The sequence below is a fragment of the Dromaius novaehollandiae genome, chromosome 1, assembly GCF_036370855.1.
Source record: "Dromaius novaehollandiae isolate bDroNov1 chromosome 1, bDroNov1.hap1, whole genome shotgun sequence".
NCBI lineage: Eukaryota > Metazoa > Chordata > Aves > Casuariiformes > Dromaiidae > Dromaius > Dromaius novaehollandiae.
In genome coordinates this window covers 187,834,167-187,852,371 of record NC_088098.1, presented here as the reverse complement: position 1 = coordinate 187,852,371, position 18,205 = coordinate 187,834,167, and the positions used below count along the sequence as shown (strand labels likewise).

At 43.3% G+C, this 18,205-nt stretch overlaps 1 long non-coding RNA gene across 1 annotated transcript in view; it reads right to left on the bottom strand.

Moving 5' to 3' along the window:
- Positions 1-18,205, bottom strand: part of LOC135327148 (uncharacterized) — a 36,405-nt gene that overhangs the window by 17,193 nt on the left and 1,007 nt on the right. Inside the window, exon 2 of the long non-coding RNA XR_010387244.1 lies at positions 17,228-17,542. This is a non-coding gene — a long non-coding RNA (uncharacterized LOC135327148). The remainder of the gene's footprint in view (positions 1-17,227; positions 17,543-18,205) is intronic.

Here is an 18,205-nt window from a genome sequence, read left to right as displayed (position 1 = left end):
AAAAAGCTCTAGTAGATATCTTATATCAATGACTAATTATGCAGTTGATTATCATTTAACATCAAGGCACATGGTGTTGTACAATTCAGGTCAGTTCTGTTGAAGTCAGAAGAGTTATAGCCAGACAGGGAACTTTCCAGATTACTGTGAAGCCTGTACTGCTGGACCACCATATCGTCTCTCTATCTATGCCCTCAAATGGTCCTGCAATGATTAATGCTTTGAGTCTTATGCACATCTTTCCCTCATTCAAATCAGGGTGGCCTTCTCCACTGACTATGACGTTATACACCAGCTGAGGATATGGTCTTCAGTGTATTTCTATTTCAGTCCTGAATTCCTGTACATGTTTCCAAATGCAAAGCCCTGAACAGCTTAGGAGCTGCTCACTGTATCTAGATAGGAAATAGTTTCAATCAAATAATTTTCCACTCTGTGATGATGATACATATTGCAACTTCAGTGTATGACTTTTACTGCTAATTTAGCTTAGCATGAACATGCAATATCATCAAATCATTTGGCAACAGCAGTGTTGAGATGCCAACTAGAGCTGTTGCCATGAGATGAAGATTAGTTCAATCTTCTATTTTAGCTGGTAATGCTACATAATGCTACAAACTGGAAAGAACATTATCTGAAAATGAGGATGTGGAGCTGTGCAAAGTATAGCCAAGTATTTAGACATGCACATCACCAAATCAGGATCATAGTACTTTGCTGTATTTTTTGAAAATCATAGCTTAATATTGTAATTATTACACTTATCTTTAATTCAGTATTTCACATGATTTGGAAGAAATGTCAGAACTTGGTATGCTCTGTGTGCTTCCTCAGACCAATATTGCTCTCTGAACAGGCTTCACTGTACAGATAAAAAGGAGAGCAGAATTTAGGCTTTTGTATTTATGTTGTCACTTTCTAGATTGCCATGGTTAGAGGGATGCTAGAAATGAGAAAAAAAAACCCTCTCTGGACATGAAGTCCAATTCAGTGCCAAACATTTGCTATCATCTGTCTACTTTTGAAAATCTTCATTCACTAGGTTCCCTGTGGTGGATTGCTCCAGAAAGGGAAGGAAATGAGACGGTGGAAGAAAAATTTCCTCTTAGTTTCAACCTGTTTCTGTTCCACCCTTTTCTGTGTTTAGACTTTAATACTTCCAATTTCTTCTGGGTAGAATTCTACAAACATTTCCAGGCTGTTTTGTCCCTTCTCAGATACCTATGTTGAGTCCACTATTGAATCTCTCCTGTTAAGCTGCTACACTTTCTTATTGCTCTTTTTGGATTCCTGATATGTCCTGTTCTCTTTGTTCGGTGACAACAAAGTAGTAAATGCCTGCAGAGGGATACCCCATCTCCATCCTGCACCACTTCACCAAGCAGGGATGGAAACCAAACACATGACCCACAACTATTTCAACTAAACGAGGGTGAAAAAAACCCTACCAGTTCTCAGCTGTATATATACGATTCCCACCCTGCTTTCACTTCCAACAAGAAGAGTTTTAGGGGAACCTGCCTTTGACACAGCCAAAAATGGAAGCAATCCTGTCTGGGTGCTGCATTTCCAACTACTCTCCCCAGGATCTGCTTAGGAAAAAAATATCTCATGATGTCTTTGCATCAACTATCCAGCAAACATAAGCTAGTCAGCACCTCTCCTCTCACAGTAAGTCCTCCTCAAATTGCATTCGCTTATTCTTTTCTCCCTCGGTGCATGTTTGGTGCTTTATCATTGCTGGTTTTCTATGCCTTGTGTCCTCTTCAATGCTTCTTCAACAGCAGCACTGTCATTCCTACATGGCTTCAAGAGTGGGCTAATATTGCTAATATTGCAGTGGGGAGAGGGTGGGATGGTATATCTCCTTCCTGCAGTGCTGCTGCTGAAACAGGTCACAGCAGAAGGTCTCCCCTCCTCCTAGCCAGGCTTCAGTCTCTTCTGGTGGCAGCCACCCACCCTCTGCTCTCTCTCAAATCTGGTTATGTACTACAAAGTAGTACCTGGAAATTTTAAATCCTTAACCAGACACCAGCTAGAATGATTGCCTCCCACATAAAATTTTAAACTGAAAAATATTCTGTTACTAGCAGGGATTGGCCAGCTGCTTATGCAGACATAAAAATTACTTCTCACCTTGAGTGAGAAATGAGAATTTTTTTCAACCCCAAAGGCATTTTTTTTTATTTTATTTAAAAGAAAGCTTAAACTATTGAGCTCTTCCAGTGTGGCTTGTAAAATATAACACCAGATCCAATACAATATCTTGTAAAAGAATCTGGGAAGCAGAGTCATGGGACTCTGCAATTTCAGCTCAGTTCTCAGAAGCAATCGCTCAAGCCTCTTCTGGGGCAGGGAGCCCACGTGGTCAGAACACCAGCATGGTGGGAGAATGAATAAAGGAGTCAAAGTTAGGGGAGTCAAATGCACAGAATTCTGCAAGATGGATGCATTCAGTAACTTATAAAACATACTGCTAGGGCTGTGATCAGCAGGTGCATCAAATATAGAAAAGAACATGCTACCAAGCAGTCATTCCTTGGGCAAAACCTGCCCTGTAAGTGCCTAAGTGGAGGTTCAAACAATTTTTTTTTTTTTTTTTTTGGTGCTGGACTGTAAACAAGCTGACACATTTATATTTGGGGCAGTCCTGCTTTGGTTTGCTGATTTGTATGTATAGGGGAGGATAAGCACCTATAAATATTTCCCTGCCAGGAACAGCAAGGGGGATATTTGCTAGTTTGCACCAATCCCTCACAGACCCTCAACTTCAACTATGTTGAATTGCTTCACATGGAAGAACTGCCTTGCTTATGTGCTCAAGTAGACATGTAATTAAGCCATATGAAAATGCCAGTGTACATACCATTGAAACTACCAGCTGGACTGTGAACACTAAACATTTTGCAAAATGCAAGTGTTTGCATTCAGTCTGAAACCCTGCCCTAGCACACGCAGCTGGAATAAGGGATGGTGACACCACTGTGATTAATGAAAGTGGGCGATGAAGTAATAAAAAAAAGGAACTTCTTATCTCAAACTTGCTTAACATTGTGGGAAATTATCTTCATGTTTTGACTTAGATGTTTACAGGAATGGGAGAGTCAAAGCTTTAAAACAGGAGGACTTGAGCTTGCTTAACACTTAAATTCATGTCACCACAGATCTTTTCCTTCCTGTTTCGTATGTTAACCTCTTCCTACAAACCCCAGTAGTTTGCCTGATGATTTTTCGCTGTCACCCCATGGGAAATTCCTGTGACCAAGAAGCATCACAGAATTAAAACCAAAAACAATTGAGTGCTTACCTAAGCTAATTGATAGTGCTATTAGAGGAACAGACAGGATCCATGAAAATGAGGTTCTTCTCACAACGTTATCCAAACATTGTGGCTCCTACCTCATTAGATGCACATGCCTGGGCTTCTCCTCTGGAGGGATGTTGCTCTAGTAGCAGAATATTCCCCTTCCAGTGCTGTAAACTGCAGAAGAAATCTTTGAATAGAGATTCCCATCTGAGTTGGGGTCCTCTTGCTCCCCTGGTGGGAGTTTTATCATTAAAGCTTTTACCTCTGCCAGTCTTCGTTGTTACAGTGCCCTGCTATGTCAACTGATGCAAGTGTGTGGTGGTGGAAGGCTTCTCTGCCTTACTGCTTCTTCCTTCTGGTCCACCTTACCATGCCACACCATGCTATGGCAAGACTACTCTCAGTTCAGAAGGTTTTCCCGGAGCATTAGCTCTTCTTTGAGGTGACAAATCCAGCTTTCCAATGCCCTCTGCAGGACCATAAAGCCTGCTCTTCCTCACCCAGCCTACCCAGCAGGTAATAAACTCAGCCGACAGCAGTAGTGCACAACTTCCCTCTGTCCCACCATCCCTCTATCCCATCAGCACACACTGCTGTATCACTTCTTCCTGCTGTCTCCTGCCTACTTTGCCTCCTTCATTCCATGTTCCCAAGACACCTCCTTTTTCCCCACAGTCCTGTGTCCCACCTCTCATTTGCTGTTACCCTGCAGTTTAACCTCCCAGTGCAATCCTCACTATACCCGCTGCAGCCAGCCTGCTGAAAAGTACCCTCTTTCCATGGATGCTAATCAGTTCTCCAAACCCTGAGCTTTATTCCCTTCCCCTGGCTCCGACCTCCCGCCATGCCTGACTTTTCCCAAACAGTTTTAGCACTGTCTGGTTTCATGATGAAACGAAGCAGCTGTAAAATGGGAGGGGCAAAGGCTCCTAATTCACTTCCACTTTTTACTTTTTTTAAGGATAAAATATGCAACCAAAATTGCAAGGACTGAATGTCGCTGAAATTAAACTAAATTGGACAATCTGTTCTAACCCACAGGCACAGCGGGTAGAGAGTCCAAGGAAAAACAAAATTGTCTATCTCCAGTTGTGAAATGCAAGAACAATAAGATTAATTATCTTATACTTTGGATGCAAAAGTTTGGCAAACTGGTCCTGACTGCTGTGTTACCACTGAAGCTGAAGTGTTGAGACTCACATGCAGTGAGAAGTTGTTAAAGCAGAGTAGCAAAAAGGATGCGTGGGCTGTAGGAAGTGATTTATGAAGAAAGATCTAAACACCTAAATATGCACAGAGCTGGGCTTAATCACATCTATAAAAGAAAAGAAACATGGCAATTTTCTTATCTGTCCTGAAGGACCTAAACACCAAGGGGAGTTACCTCCTTCAGCAAAAAGACTGCAACTAGGAACAATAGATGAAATCACAAGGTGAATTTAAACTGACTATTGTGGTGGGGGAAAAAAGCAAAAAGTCTTTGCGTAGGAAGATACGTTAGGAGGTGGGGGCCCCTTTGCGGGCAATATAGGGAACCAGACTGATTCAGTGCAAACACACTGCTAGCAACCGTCCTGAACCACCAGCGATGTGAAATATCTGACTTAGCAGGTTTTTCCATCTGTAACTTCCACGTTCTGCATTAAATGACCATGAACTTAGGATTTATGTGTCTGTTAAAACAGTTTAGGATTGCTTCTTTGTGCTGCGTCCCATAGGCTGATGTCACTTTGATTTCTTCTGCTGCCATCACAAGCACCATTTCTGTAACTAATGAAGGACTGTTTTTTTAAAGTTTTGCCTAACCCCATATGGTAAATCTGTCCTGGAGTTGTACTACTGTGTAATTAAGTTTAATGTATTTGTGTTGGAGGCACAAATAAGGCGGATGCTGTAGTAGCGGTGTAATGATGGGATTTTTCTCCAGCTGATGATACACTCCAAAGCGCTGCTGATTTTCAGATTTCAAATCTAATGGCTCATTCCTGTTCTTTATCAGGGAACATGTGAGTGTGAGAGAGATGGAGCGAGAACACTTAGCTGCTTATCCTGTAAAAATCAGCAGCTACACAGTATATGCAAACCAACAAAGCAGTAGTTCATCCCAGAAGCTGTGGGGGGATGCACAGAAGGCAGAGTTCAGGCAATAATTTGCTTGTTTGGACATTACAAGACAAATTGCTCTCACTTACCAGCACACATGGGAGCCAGGGATATTACAAGAACTTAGCATGACACAGTTAAACATCTGGGGTAATGACCATCATCAGCTTGAAAGCCTGTGCTGGTTGCTTCCCAGTAAATCTGTCTCCGGCTTATCAGTGCCTCGCTTTGTGCTCTGCCGGCGCTTAGGAAGTCTAGGAGGTCATCAGAGGATGCTCATTTTCAGCAGTGCTGCTGTCAAGCATCCTTCTCACCCGCAGCCAGCCAGGGAAGGAGCCAGGCTCTCCCCTCTCCCCAGAGCCATCTTGGTAGCAGCAGGACAGGGAAATGGGGAGCCCTGGGCCCCTGGGACCGTCCAGCTGCCAGTGGTGGGAGACGCGCTCTCCAGCCAAATGCCGGAGTGTCCTGGGAGCTCAGGGCCTCCTGGTGTCGTAGAGCGTAACCCCTCGAAGCGGGCCGGAGGGAGCGTTTTCTTCCTAATGCCTTGTAGCCCATTTCTGGAGGTCCCCGGGGCTGATGTGCCTGGCCCACCTGCTTTTTGCGAAGGGCGCTTTAGCTGAGCGTGCCTTCCGCTGGGCTCAGTGGAGGGCTGAGCACCAGGGTGATTTCGACTTTGCACCACTCTCTCTCGTAACTAGTTTTCCATCATCTGGACAGCAAGGTCGGTAGCACTAATTTGTGTATTCTGGAGGACGACCTGCAAGGCCCAGTAACAGATATGGTGTCCTGATGTCAACAAGTACTTTACAAACTGCACCCTATAAAATAGTCCTAGACTGCTTTTTTTTTTTTTTTTTTCAACTGAGTGTCACCAAGATATTTAATCCTTTTTGATGCAGACTCTTCTGCCCTACATTCTCCACCTTATATTTTCTGGGGGCCTGATTTGATTCTTCTTCCACTTTATATTGGTAGAAACACTGTTGGTTTCACAGAATTCACTAATAAGAAAAAGAAAAATTTCTTCCCTCTTTGAAGCCTTCTTTTATTTGTCTTGGATTGTGTACTAATAAACTTTCTCTGTTCCCATACCACCAGCACAAGATAAATCAAGCCAGATGTGCCAGTTACGTAGCCTGGCATTTAAATACACATTTACAGGAAAAGACACTCAGTGAGCAGCCCTTGACTCAGGACTCTGACTCCACCAGACTGGCATGGCCCAGGGCTTTTGGCTGTTACGACACAACATACGGCAACATCTCCTGTTGGGCCTCTGGTTGCGTGTGATTTATTTTTGGAGACAATCCTTTTGGCTTGAACTTTGCATTTCAAAGCCACGTGTTACATTAAGCACTACGCAGGAAGCACCAAGCACAAGCAACCCAATGCAATGCTTACAACTCCCCGTGTGATTTATTGACACTTAGCTTGCTCTAGGTATGTCTCATACCTCTGAAATGTTCCAGCACCACAGAACAGTTTGATTTCTGTTGTCCTCCTGGTGTGCTCTTTGGGGACCAGATATAAGGCACAAAATGGCAGAAGTGACCTCAAAAGTGGAAGCGGCTCTGCAAGGTCGATATGCTGTAGACTTTACTGTTTTGTCTCCAGTGTCACCATTTCTGCCCCTTCCACTTCCCAGCTGCCCTGTGTTACATTCCCTGGTTGTGATAAACTACAGGTTTCTGATAAATGAGTTGTATTAATGATAACTTTTCCCACAAGGCAACCAGAAAAGGAGATGCACTTCTCCTGCTGCTTTTTTTTTTTTTTTTTTTTATGGACTGTAAAACTCCAAAGCTCCCAATAAATAAAACTAGACACATATAAACATGCAGCCCCTAACTCCTGGCAAGCAGTCCACTGTGAGACTCCCAGTAGTAACAGGAGCCTGTCTGTGCAAGCAAAGCATGAATCTCCAATCTTAATTTACTACCCATTATATTCTATGCAAATAATTATGATTTCTCACCTACACACAGCTTCTACTGAAAACTCCCCTCTCCGTTCCAAGCCATCTGTTACAAAGGCAGGTTCTCCACTCTTGTCTTTCAGACTGTTACTAGCTTTTCTGTGTCAGAGGTGTCAAGAGTCAGTCTTGGCCAGAAAAGCATATTGATCCAGCATCATTGGGAAATGGCAATAGAAAATCCCTGCAGCCCAGATTCTGCCCCACCTGCAGAACCCGGCTCAGACAGGCGGTTTCCCTCCCACGTCTGGCAGTGTCCTGAAGTGAAAATAGGAGATTTTCCATTGGATATAACAGTGGTTCAAGAGGTACTGTACTCCTCTGCCAAGCTCTCATTCTTTATAATCCAAACAGAGACATAGGGCTAAGTTAGTTAAAGAAGTTTTTCTTTCTGTAACATGCCTGACAAACAAATGGAGATAAAATGGTCTAAAAAATACTGAGGGATAAAAAGCTCATTAAAATAAAGACTTTACAGTGAGGAGAAGCCAAGAAAGGATTAAAGCTTTAAAGACAGCCCCCCCAGAACCCTAAAGACTCTTTTGAACAGAGATATAATCTTGTTTTGTGTTACATTGTAAGGTTTTGTGTTGGAAGTGAAGTTGGGGGATTCCTGGGAAGCCTCTGAGGAACCCGAGGGTGCCCACTGCTGCCAGATGAGGACAGCCACCAGAGGCCTTCATTTCTCCTGGGAAGCTCTAGCAGCTGCAAACGAGCTCTGCGAGTTGCCCCAGATAGGAGGGAGCTAGAGCCTTTGTTCCAGCTGAGCCGTGGTAGGGACAGTCAAGCACCTTTTTGGCCAGTGCTGGGGAGAGGACTATATAAGCGCCAGGCCCAGAGCACAGCTCCCAGAGGCAGCAGTTTGTGCAGAAGGGTGCAAAGACGGGCCTGGCAACACTGAACAGAGCAGCACACACATCCTCAACTGTGGGGGTGATGCACCACAGGGCATGGTCATTACAGGGCCACTCTCAGTTACCTTTGAAAGGTCATGGTGATCAGGAGAGGCTCCTGAGGACCAGAGGAGAGCAAATGTCACTCCAGCATTCAAGAAGGAGGATGTAGGAAACTGCAAGCCAGTCAGCCTTACCTTCATCCCTGGAAAGGTGATGGAGCAACTATCCTGGATTCTATTTCCAGATATGTAAAGGACAGAAAGATGACTGGGAGCAGTCAGCATGGATTCACAAAGGGAAAGTCATGCTTACCCAACCTGATAGCCTTCTATGATGAGATAATTGACCTGGTGGATGAGGGGAGAGCAGTGGATATTCTTTATGTCGACTTTAGTAAGGCTCTTGATGCTGTCTCCCATAACATCCTCATAGACAAGATGATGAAATACCTGCTGGATAAGTGGTCAGTGAGGTGGATTGAAAACTGGCTGAGCTGCCTGGCTCAGAGGACTCTGGTGAGCATCCAGCTGGAGGCCAGTCACTAGTGGTGTCCCCCAGGGGTCAAGAATGGGGCGAATACTGTTTAACCACTTCATTAAAAACCTGGATGATGGGACAGAGTGCATCCTCAGCAAGTTTGCAGCTGACCCAAAATGCAGAGGAAAGGCTGATACACCAAATGGTTGCGCTGCTATTCAGACGGACCTTAGCAGGCTGGAGAAATGGGCAAACAGGAGTCTCATGAAGTTCAACAAAGGGAAATGTAAAGTTTTGCACCTGGGGAGGAATAACCCCTTGCACCAGTACAGGCTGGGGGCTGACTGGCTGGAGAGCAGCTTTGGAGAGAAGGACCTGGGGGACAACAAGTTGAACTTGGCCAGAAATGCACCCTCATGGCAAAGGCCAACAGTATACTTGGCTGTGTGAGGAAGAGTGTTGCCAGCAGGCTGAGGGAGATGATCTTTCCCCTCTGCTCCTCAGCACTGGTGAGATCACATCTGGGTGGTGTGTCCAGGTCTGGGCTCCCCAGTACAAGGAAGACAGGGACATACTGGAGCAAGTCCAGCAAAGGGCCACAAAGATGATTAAGGGATGGAAATATAAATCATACAAGGAGAGGCTGAGAGAGCTGGGACTGTTCAGCCTGGAGAAGAGAAGACTCTGGGGGGATCTTATCAATGTGTATAAATACCTGTTGGGGAGGGAGTAAAGAAGATGGACCGAGACTCCTCTCAGTGGTGCCCAGTGACAGGATGAGAGGCAAGGGACACAGGAGAGTCCGCTTGAACACAAGAAAACTTTTTTTTTTTTTTTTTTTATCGTGAAGGTGGTTGAACACTGGGACAGGCTGCCGAGAGAAGTTGTGGAGTCCCTATCCTTGGAAATATTCAAAACCTAACCAGACATGGTCCTGGGCAACCTGTTCTAGGTGGTCCAGCTTGAGCTGGATCAGACCAGATGATCTCCAGAGGTCCCTCCCAACTCCTGTGTTTCTTTGAAGTGACAAACTTCAAACCACAGGTGCTGGATAGGGTCATTCTTGGGCTTGCAAAGGAATCCAGCTGGCTACCGGAGATCAAGGAATCTTCTTTTTGTTAAAGACTCATTAGAATCTACATACCCAGTCATAACAGATTTTTTTCTTCCCCGCCTCACCCCTTCACTCTTTCTTCCCTTCACCCATCAAACATCAATTCTATCTACATCCTCTTGTACAGCCTTTGCTTTCTGTTCTGCAGGTCCTCACACTTTGGAGCGGTCCCTGGTCCTAGTATCTCTCCTTATCATCCCTGTCCATCTGCTTTCACATGTGTACCAGAAGTGTCTTCCTTTTTGCCCATCCCTCTGCTTATTGTGAGAGCTGTGTTACAGGGCCCAGTTAGTGACCAGGGTACTGTGGCTATTGCTGCACCATATATGTCTGAGGGAATGCTCTGCATCCGAGAGCTTTCCTGGGTGCCTCACATCTGTCTTGTGTGTGGCCCGAGGCTGTGCATGCATCATGCCTGCCCTTGTTGCAGAAGCAGTGAAGATCTTCATGGCAGTCTTTCCTTGATGGTATCCCACAAAGATACATACATGTGTCTAGACCACATAATATGGGCGTTACCCCAGTGGTGGTGAAGTATGCTGTGGGCAGTGCTCTGATCTACCCTAACGCTATGGCTCCCCTGTACACATCTTCTTTGTGAGGATCACCCCAGTGTGTTTCCCAGGACACTCCTGCAGGTGACCAAAGCAGATGAGCAGCTAACTGGGATTTAGTGGTGTGCAAGGGGGTGATCTATGCCACAGTTCAGCAACTCAGCCTGTGCCAGAAAAAGTTGCTGTGCTCTGTATTGCATTGTTGGTGTTATAAAAAGATGCGGTTGGAAGAAAGATAATGATTTTTTTTTACCATTCAGCACTCTAATACTTTTAATGCCAGTTCCCTCACTCCTGCCTCTCATCAACAGCTTCCAAGGAAGCATCATTAAGAAGGCATATTCCAAAAAGAGAGAGACAGCAGGTTCACTTCATTTGAAAGTGATATTGCAATAAAGCTAATTTTACATTCTTCCCTGACATTGGAAGAACTTACCCTCAGTTTATCACACCACATAGCAAAATGCACTTGCCTGGCCATCACTACATCCATTTAAAGTTCTCTAGCTTATGGGTGAAACTGAATCCTGTTAAAAGTGCCATGCAGACTTTCTAAATGACTGTAAACACCTGTGTCTATGCTGCAAAGCAGAGGTGTAATCACACCAAGCACTACCACTCATTTGTTTTCTGCCCTGGCTCTTGGCACTAGCTGCAACTCAACAGCACAGTTTGACCGAGGAAGAGCAGATGACAACCACTGATGGGACAAGCTATGCAACACACCATGACAGCTCTTGACGGGACAAGCTATACTATGGCCAGTCCTCACCAACCCCAGGCTGTGGGAGCAAGAGGCTGAGCCTGTGCCAAGCTTAGAAGTGCCCTCAGAGATTCCCGTGCCCACTCTGCCACTCAGCCGTAGCCTGTGTTTGTGCGATACTAGTATGTAAGCAACAAAGATGGCAAGTGAGTCTAAAGAGCAGGCATAGACCCTTGCTTGGCCAACAGGGTAAGTTTTCCGAAAAGGATACACACAATAGGCTGGGCCTGTATACTACTCCACAGAAGGGTGATGTTCACCCATATATTAGAATTGGGGAGGATATAAATTATTATATATATAATTATTTTATATACATATAATTATAAAATTTTATATATGTGTGTGTGTGTGTGTGTGTGTGTATATATATATATATATATGTGTATATATATATATATAAAATACAGTTGTCATGTTCTCCATTTGTACTCTGATTCATGGTAACTGCATTCCGGGTGGAAACCGATAGAAAACTTGATATTTGGATCCTCGGTGTACTCAAAAATGAGTAGGAAGAAAATGAACACCAAAATGTTTACACAGATATCAGACCTCACTGAAAAATATTTTGGCTTTCAGTAGTATTGCACTTGTTTCCTCAAGTGATTCAGTGCTTTAAATAAATAGTTTTGATTGCCTCAAGTGTTCTAAAGAAAAACATTTGGATTCCAGTGATATTCAAGAACTGGAGTTCAGATAAAACACTGTCTATTAAACTAGGCAACTAATAATAGATCCTTTCATGAAACAAGTTGCAAGTTTTTGTGGTCTCCTCAGGAGCTTCACAGGAAAATTTTACGGGATCTGGAAAGCACACCTGTTCACAAACTGTGTCTAAAAAAAGAAGGTGGGAACAAGTTGCACCATTAAGCCAAAACAATGGTGCATTTCTTCTGGAATGCCTAAATGATAGTAAAATCATTCTGCAAAAAAATACAACATTTAAAACATTGAAAGTAAGCAGCAAAGTCTCAGCTCATTCAGCTAAGCTGAGTCAACTAGTTCAGACACTGCTGCATAAATGTAAAGAAATATTTACATACTTGGAGGCAACACAACACTTTTAATATATTTTGCAGATCTATCTGTCTCAGCTTTCCCTGATTTGAGAACCAGAAGCTACGAAGGTGTGACACAAGTTGTATTTTGGTATATGAACTGCCATCTTATGTGAAATGATGAAATGATGAAAGGTGGGATTCAGCAAAGCAGTCCAGTGAAGGAGTCCTACTAAACTTACTGATACAGACTCTCGCTAGATTTTTCCATTGACTCTCTCAATGAAGAGACTCAGCTGCCTTTTCCATTAAGACAACATTTTTTCTATACACCTACAACTTATGTGGATGTCTGTCTAAAATAGGCAGATTGGATCCCAGCCTAAAATTCTAATACTCCCAATAAGCACAGTCACAACATTGTGCCTAACATTTAAGGACCCAATCACCCAGTAATTCTCCCTGTTACAACTCTGCACCTTCTGCCACGTCCATAGTGCCCAGATGAACTTGATTTAATGTTGGACTCTGCTTGCAAGAAGACAACAACCTTGCCTAACTGCACACAAAATTAGACCTGTTGGGGACTGCCCATTACAGAACTCTTTCATGCATCCATTAAAGCTGTTCACATCAGTCAAATACAATTAAATGAAAACTGATAGCAAAAATCTTATGTCTGCTAAGGAGGAATAACTTTAACTGCATATCTCTAGAAATATAGCACACATCCCATATCAAACATTCATACTGATGCTAATTCATGAGCTGCATAAGGTTTTCCACTTCGATGGTTATAAATTACATACTGTAACTTAAAAAGTTGGAAAATGTGCCATCCCAGGAATAAGAAAGGGAGAACATAACAGCATTCACCTGCCAGTTTTAATAGAGAGGTGTAACAAATAGCAGCTATACATATATATATTTAATATCATCACGTCAGGGCTGCAGCTGTTTAGTTCTGCCATATTTAAAAAGCCAGAGAGGCATGCAGGGGAAAATTTCTGTAATCTTAACTCCTGCTGATCTGGCAGGTTCCCACCTATTTTGCAGGTCCCTGGTGCTGTCTGCCATAGGCAGATGAAGACATTCACCCAATGAACTTCTGAGGAGATGGGAAGTACAAACACATTTGGGTTTCTACCTGCCATCACATAATGTTGCCAAACCAACAGAGGTGACCAACCTCTTGTGAGTCAAAATCCAAATTTTTTTTAAATGCTTCTCCATCCATCAATGTTCAAGTCCAGATGTAGCATGGTCCTCAGGGATCCAGCTTTGACTTGTTTTTCTACTTACGCACAACTATAAAAAATTGAGAAATGCTGACAAATCAGTGCCTGGAACACAAAAAAGACTGGAAGAGCTTTTGTTTTCCTTTTGTAGTATTGTACTGATCTTGGAGAAGAGAAAAGCCTAATTTCAATACTGTAGGATCTAAAACTATGAGTAAGTATCAGCAAATGCAGTGAATAGAGGATGAAGAGCACCTATCTTCTTCTGCAGTATCTAACACTGGATGAAAGACAGAGCAGCCTTTCGGAGGCAGGTAAGTCTCCCACAGATGATGCTGGTATTGCAGAAAGTTCCCACAATACCCCTTTTGCAAGGTGATTCATGGTTCTGACCACCCCATTAAAAAAGACGTTACTTCTCTGGAAAACAGCTGAGATGACTCAGGTTTTGGATGATGACCAGTGTTAATCTGGGGCAGCAAGATGAGGCAGTGCGTCTTTGAGCAGCAGACTAAGGCAAATCAAGTGAAAAATGCTCAACACTGGCCATTTAAATTGCAGAAAAAAATTAGTGGAACAGATTTGGGTACTAATACTGGAGCTTTATGTCACAGAACTGACACTGATGTATGTCTGGGTGAAACAAAATTTTATCTTCAGAGGAACTGGCCCATTTGTAACTCAAATCATCAGAAGACAGAATAATATTGTCTGAGAACAAACCAACCTGCAAGCTTCTTCCTAGCTGAGTTAAAATGAGACTATCTAAAGTCAAATGTGTTTTAGTAAATCACATGTTTGCAGAGGCCTCTGGTCAGATAAAAACTGTTTTCAGATACATAGTTAATATTTGCGGTCTGACAGAAAGACATGAAGGACAGACTAAGACTTCAGTTTTCTCTATCACAAAACACAGATTTTAAGAGAGGTTTCCTTAAATCAAGGTTTCAGAATTCATCCATCAGAGACCATTCATTGTTTCTGCACAAAAGTGTAATGGACACTTCCCAGCAATGTGGCCTTTAATGGGAAATTAAGTTTCCACAAACTCAACATTTTATGCAAGAAAAACTTAATTTTGCTCAAAGTATTCAGGTTTCCTGTGGGAAAATCAAAACAAAATATTTCCTTGCCTTTATTGGCTTGACCCAAATCAAAATGTTTCAGTTTACTTTTTAACTGAACAAGAATATTTCAACTCATTTTGACCTGAAACAGCCTTTGGCTTTGGTGTTAGGCTGGATGTAAATTATCCAGGAGAATAAGGGAATAAGACAGCTCGCATCACAGCCAGCTCACAAGTAAACATTTTTAATTCAACAATATTAAAATGTTACACTTAGATCAAAAAGACTAAAACAAAATGTTTGGGTACTTCTAAACTGAATTTCTTCAGAGCTTTTCCTTCTGTGAAAAAAATTTGATCCATGAAAAAAAATGTTTAAATACTCAGAACTTCACACAAGAGAGGTTTTTTTTGGCCAACTCTACTCAGCCCACAGATCATGACAGTTTTATGCCACAGCAACTCCACTGAGCTCCACTGGAATCACATCAACCTAAAACTGGTATCACATGTAACAGTACTGATCTCAGGGCACACATTTAGTCAGATAAAAGATGTGCCTTACAGTGTCCTGAGTTCACGCTCATATTTTCCTCCTTGTTGGGACTGTAAATACACAGAGAAGGTGGAGATCCAGGCTGATCTCCTGGATTATGGTGCCAAACACCTTCTCACCTACTGTCATAGGAAATAGTCCTAAAATCTGCATTGGGACCTTAGCTTATAAATAATGTATGAGAACAGAGAATAAGGCTCATTCTCCTCATATTGCTTTCTATCTTTTTTCAAGGATGACAGAAATATAGGTCTTAGATGTAATTATTTTATACCTAGACAGAGAAGCAATGTTGTGTGGAAAAAATAATAATGGTGAAAGAATATTAATGTTAAACCTTGAAGGAAATGGTGGGAATATGGCAACAATGAGACATACAGTTACAATAGGGTTAATTACAGTAGCCTCAAGTTTAGTTAAAGCTATTATCCCAGTGGGGTAGCGTCTCGCACTTCACAGAAACTGTCCAACCCTACGCGCTAGGTGAAGGGAGTGAAACAGCGACTGTAGTGGTGGAGAGTGACCAGGGAGGGTGAAGCCCTTCATGGTGGTCTGCCCTGCCATGTCACCAAGTTGGGAACTGAGGGTCTCAGCTTCTTTTACTCTCAGAGCTGCTATGTGAGACACATGTTTTCCCTGGCCAGTTTTCCTCCCTGTTTTCCCAGTGCCTTGCTCCAGACTGGTGCTCCTGCAGGCCCAGCAGCAGTGGGGAACTCACACCCTTAGCCTCAAGCCCACAGTTTGGGCTGACTTTTCTTAGATGCTAAGCAGGAGCTGAGAAAGCAAAAGTGTACATCGATTTGCCACTCCTGTCCCAGAAATGGCAATCTACCCAGCTTCCAGTAGAAGAGATCCAGCTTAGAAGCCGGAGGGCTTAGGAGGGAGGGAAACAGAAAAGGTCCTGTGCACCTGCATCTCTGTCTCCATCCTCCCTTCTCTTGCACATCCTTCCCAGGCATCTTCCTGAGAAAAGCTGATGCAGTAGCAGCATGCTGAGAGGTGATGGCAAAATGTGGGAGATGTGGGATAAAGAAATCCAGTGTCCCACCCCGGGCACTGTGAAATGAGAGGGAGGATGAGGGAAGAGGAGAGAGGAAGAACCTGCACCTGCACACACAAACCGGAGCAGCAACAGGAGGAGGATGCAAAGGGGCCATGTGGGAAACATCTCCTGTCCAGGCTGCCTGTCCACCTTCCCTGCATGCACATATGCGAGTGGTGTTCCCACTCTCACCATAGCCCAAGTTAGCCAGAAGAGCTTTTCCAGATACAGTGCTTGTCCTTACAGGGCACGAGCTATAATAAGTACAATAACTACTATTTTAACGTGTAGTCCAGTACAATTCATTCATGAAGGCACTCATAAAATTGTCCGTGTTCCTAGACTTCTTTTACTGTGTTATTTCTGTGCTAGTCTCCATGCAGACAAGTCCCAGCCGCCTTTGATGAGAGGGCCAAACTAGCATATAAATATGTCAGGAAGACCATTAGAAAAGTAAGCATGCAAGACTAAGTCCAGTACCTCTGTTCAACAGAAGTGGATTTCAACAAGAGTAGAAAGAGATGCTCAGAAACACATAGCCTCCCAGATATGTGCAGAGCTATGTAAGAAGGACACAATAGTGCATTTTTTTCCTGTGTTCTTTCCTTTGTTTTGTTTTCTGTTTACATAAGGGATGTCCTGCCTTTTGTTAACCTGCAGTCTCTTCATCACAGGAGCAATCTGGAGGGAACAGACCTTTTCTCTTTAATTGTAACAGGCCTATGTGCTTTAGAAGCCACAGAAAGAATAGCATGTGTTCAGGGAGCAGAACAGCCTATAAATCACCGTCCAAAAGTCATGGATCCATGAGTCAGTGAGGCAAAAGTAAGAGATAAACCACAACTTCACCTGGGATTGAATAGAAAGAGAAGCAGGTGGGGATAGACAGGGAAGTTTGGAGAGTTTACATTATATTTGATACGTATCTTCATATTGCAGATTGCTTAGTATTTATTACACCTAGAAATTATAATTAAACAGAGTTATTCCAACTTCCCCTCCAGCCACAACTTCTAATATTTGGTTCTCACTCAAAAGCTGCTTGTCAAAAGCAGCCCAGCCTGAATCAGGACAGACAGCCATTTTACAGCAGAGATCCCCCAGAACACCGCACAGGCACCGCAGTGTTACTCACCGTGGGATCTGCAGTGTCAGCATCTGTGTCCACGAGGACAAGGGATGTTGGTGCCGCAGCACACGACTTGCTTGGGATCATCACCCATGGACAGCAAGGGTGAGAGATGCTGCTCCTGTGCATTTTTTGGAAATCTCATGTCAACCTCTCTTCACCGCAAAGGCATGAGTCAGGAAGGTCAGGAGATTTGGAAACAAGCTCGCCTGTGGAGTGTCGAGAAGAGCGCAGCACTGTTTAGTTACTTGTTCTGGTTTCTAATAACACGGCTCTGATTCACATCTCCTGGCGCCACAGTATGAACTACTCCAACAATCCCTGATAAATGTAAACAGAGATACCAAATAGTAATAGTCTTGACTGCAAGAAAAAGTATTCGCATTCCACTTGCCTCATGCTTAGTTGTCAGAATGAACTATTAGACTCTGATTTTTATGCTTACTGGTTGCACAACCCACTCAAAGCACTGAGGAGGGCAATGACAAACTCAGGAAGAGGGAATTTTGTACCTGGAATAATCTTGAAAACAGTAAGTGTGGGTTATGCAAAGTAGGTTTTCTTCCTTTTCCTGTTTTATATGAAATTGTTGAAAAGCTGCATTACTAGGAAGCTGAAATGTGCACCATGCCAAGCATAACAAACTTGCCCAAGAGTACAGATTAATGTCCCACAACATTTCCAAGCAGTGCTAAGGAACAGAGGAGGGGTTCTCATGAACCTGGTAGGTTGGTGCCTTCCAGCAATTAAACAGCAATATGTAGACTATTCCAGTGCCAGCTTTGTTTCTAAAGAATGTTTTATGACTAGCTGCAGACCACATTATCACCATTTTAAGATAAGATTTCACTTAATTTACATAGACTGGGACCCACTGAAGCTCCCTTTGTTTCTGATGCAGACACACTGCCTGGGATTGCAGGTCCCAGTGTGTAAGGCTCTAACACTATCTGAGCGGAAAATTGTTTCAGAATTGGTTATCAT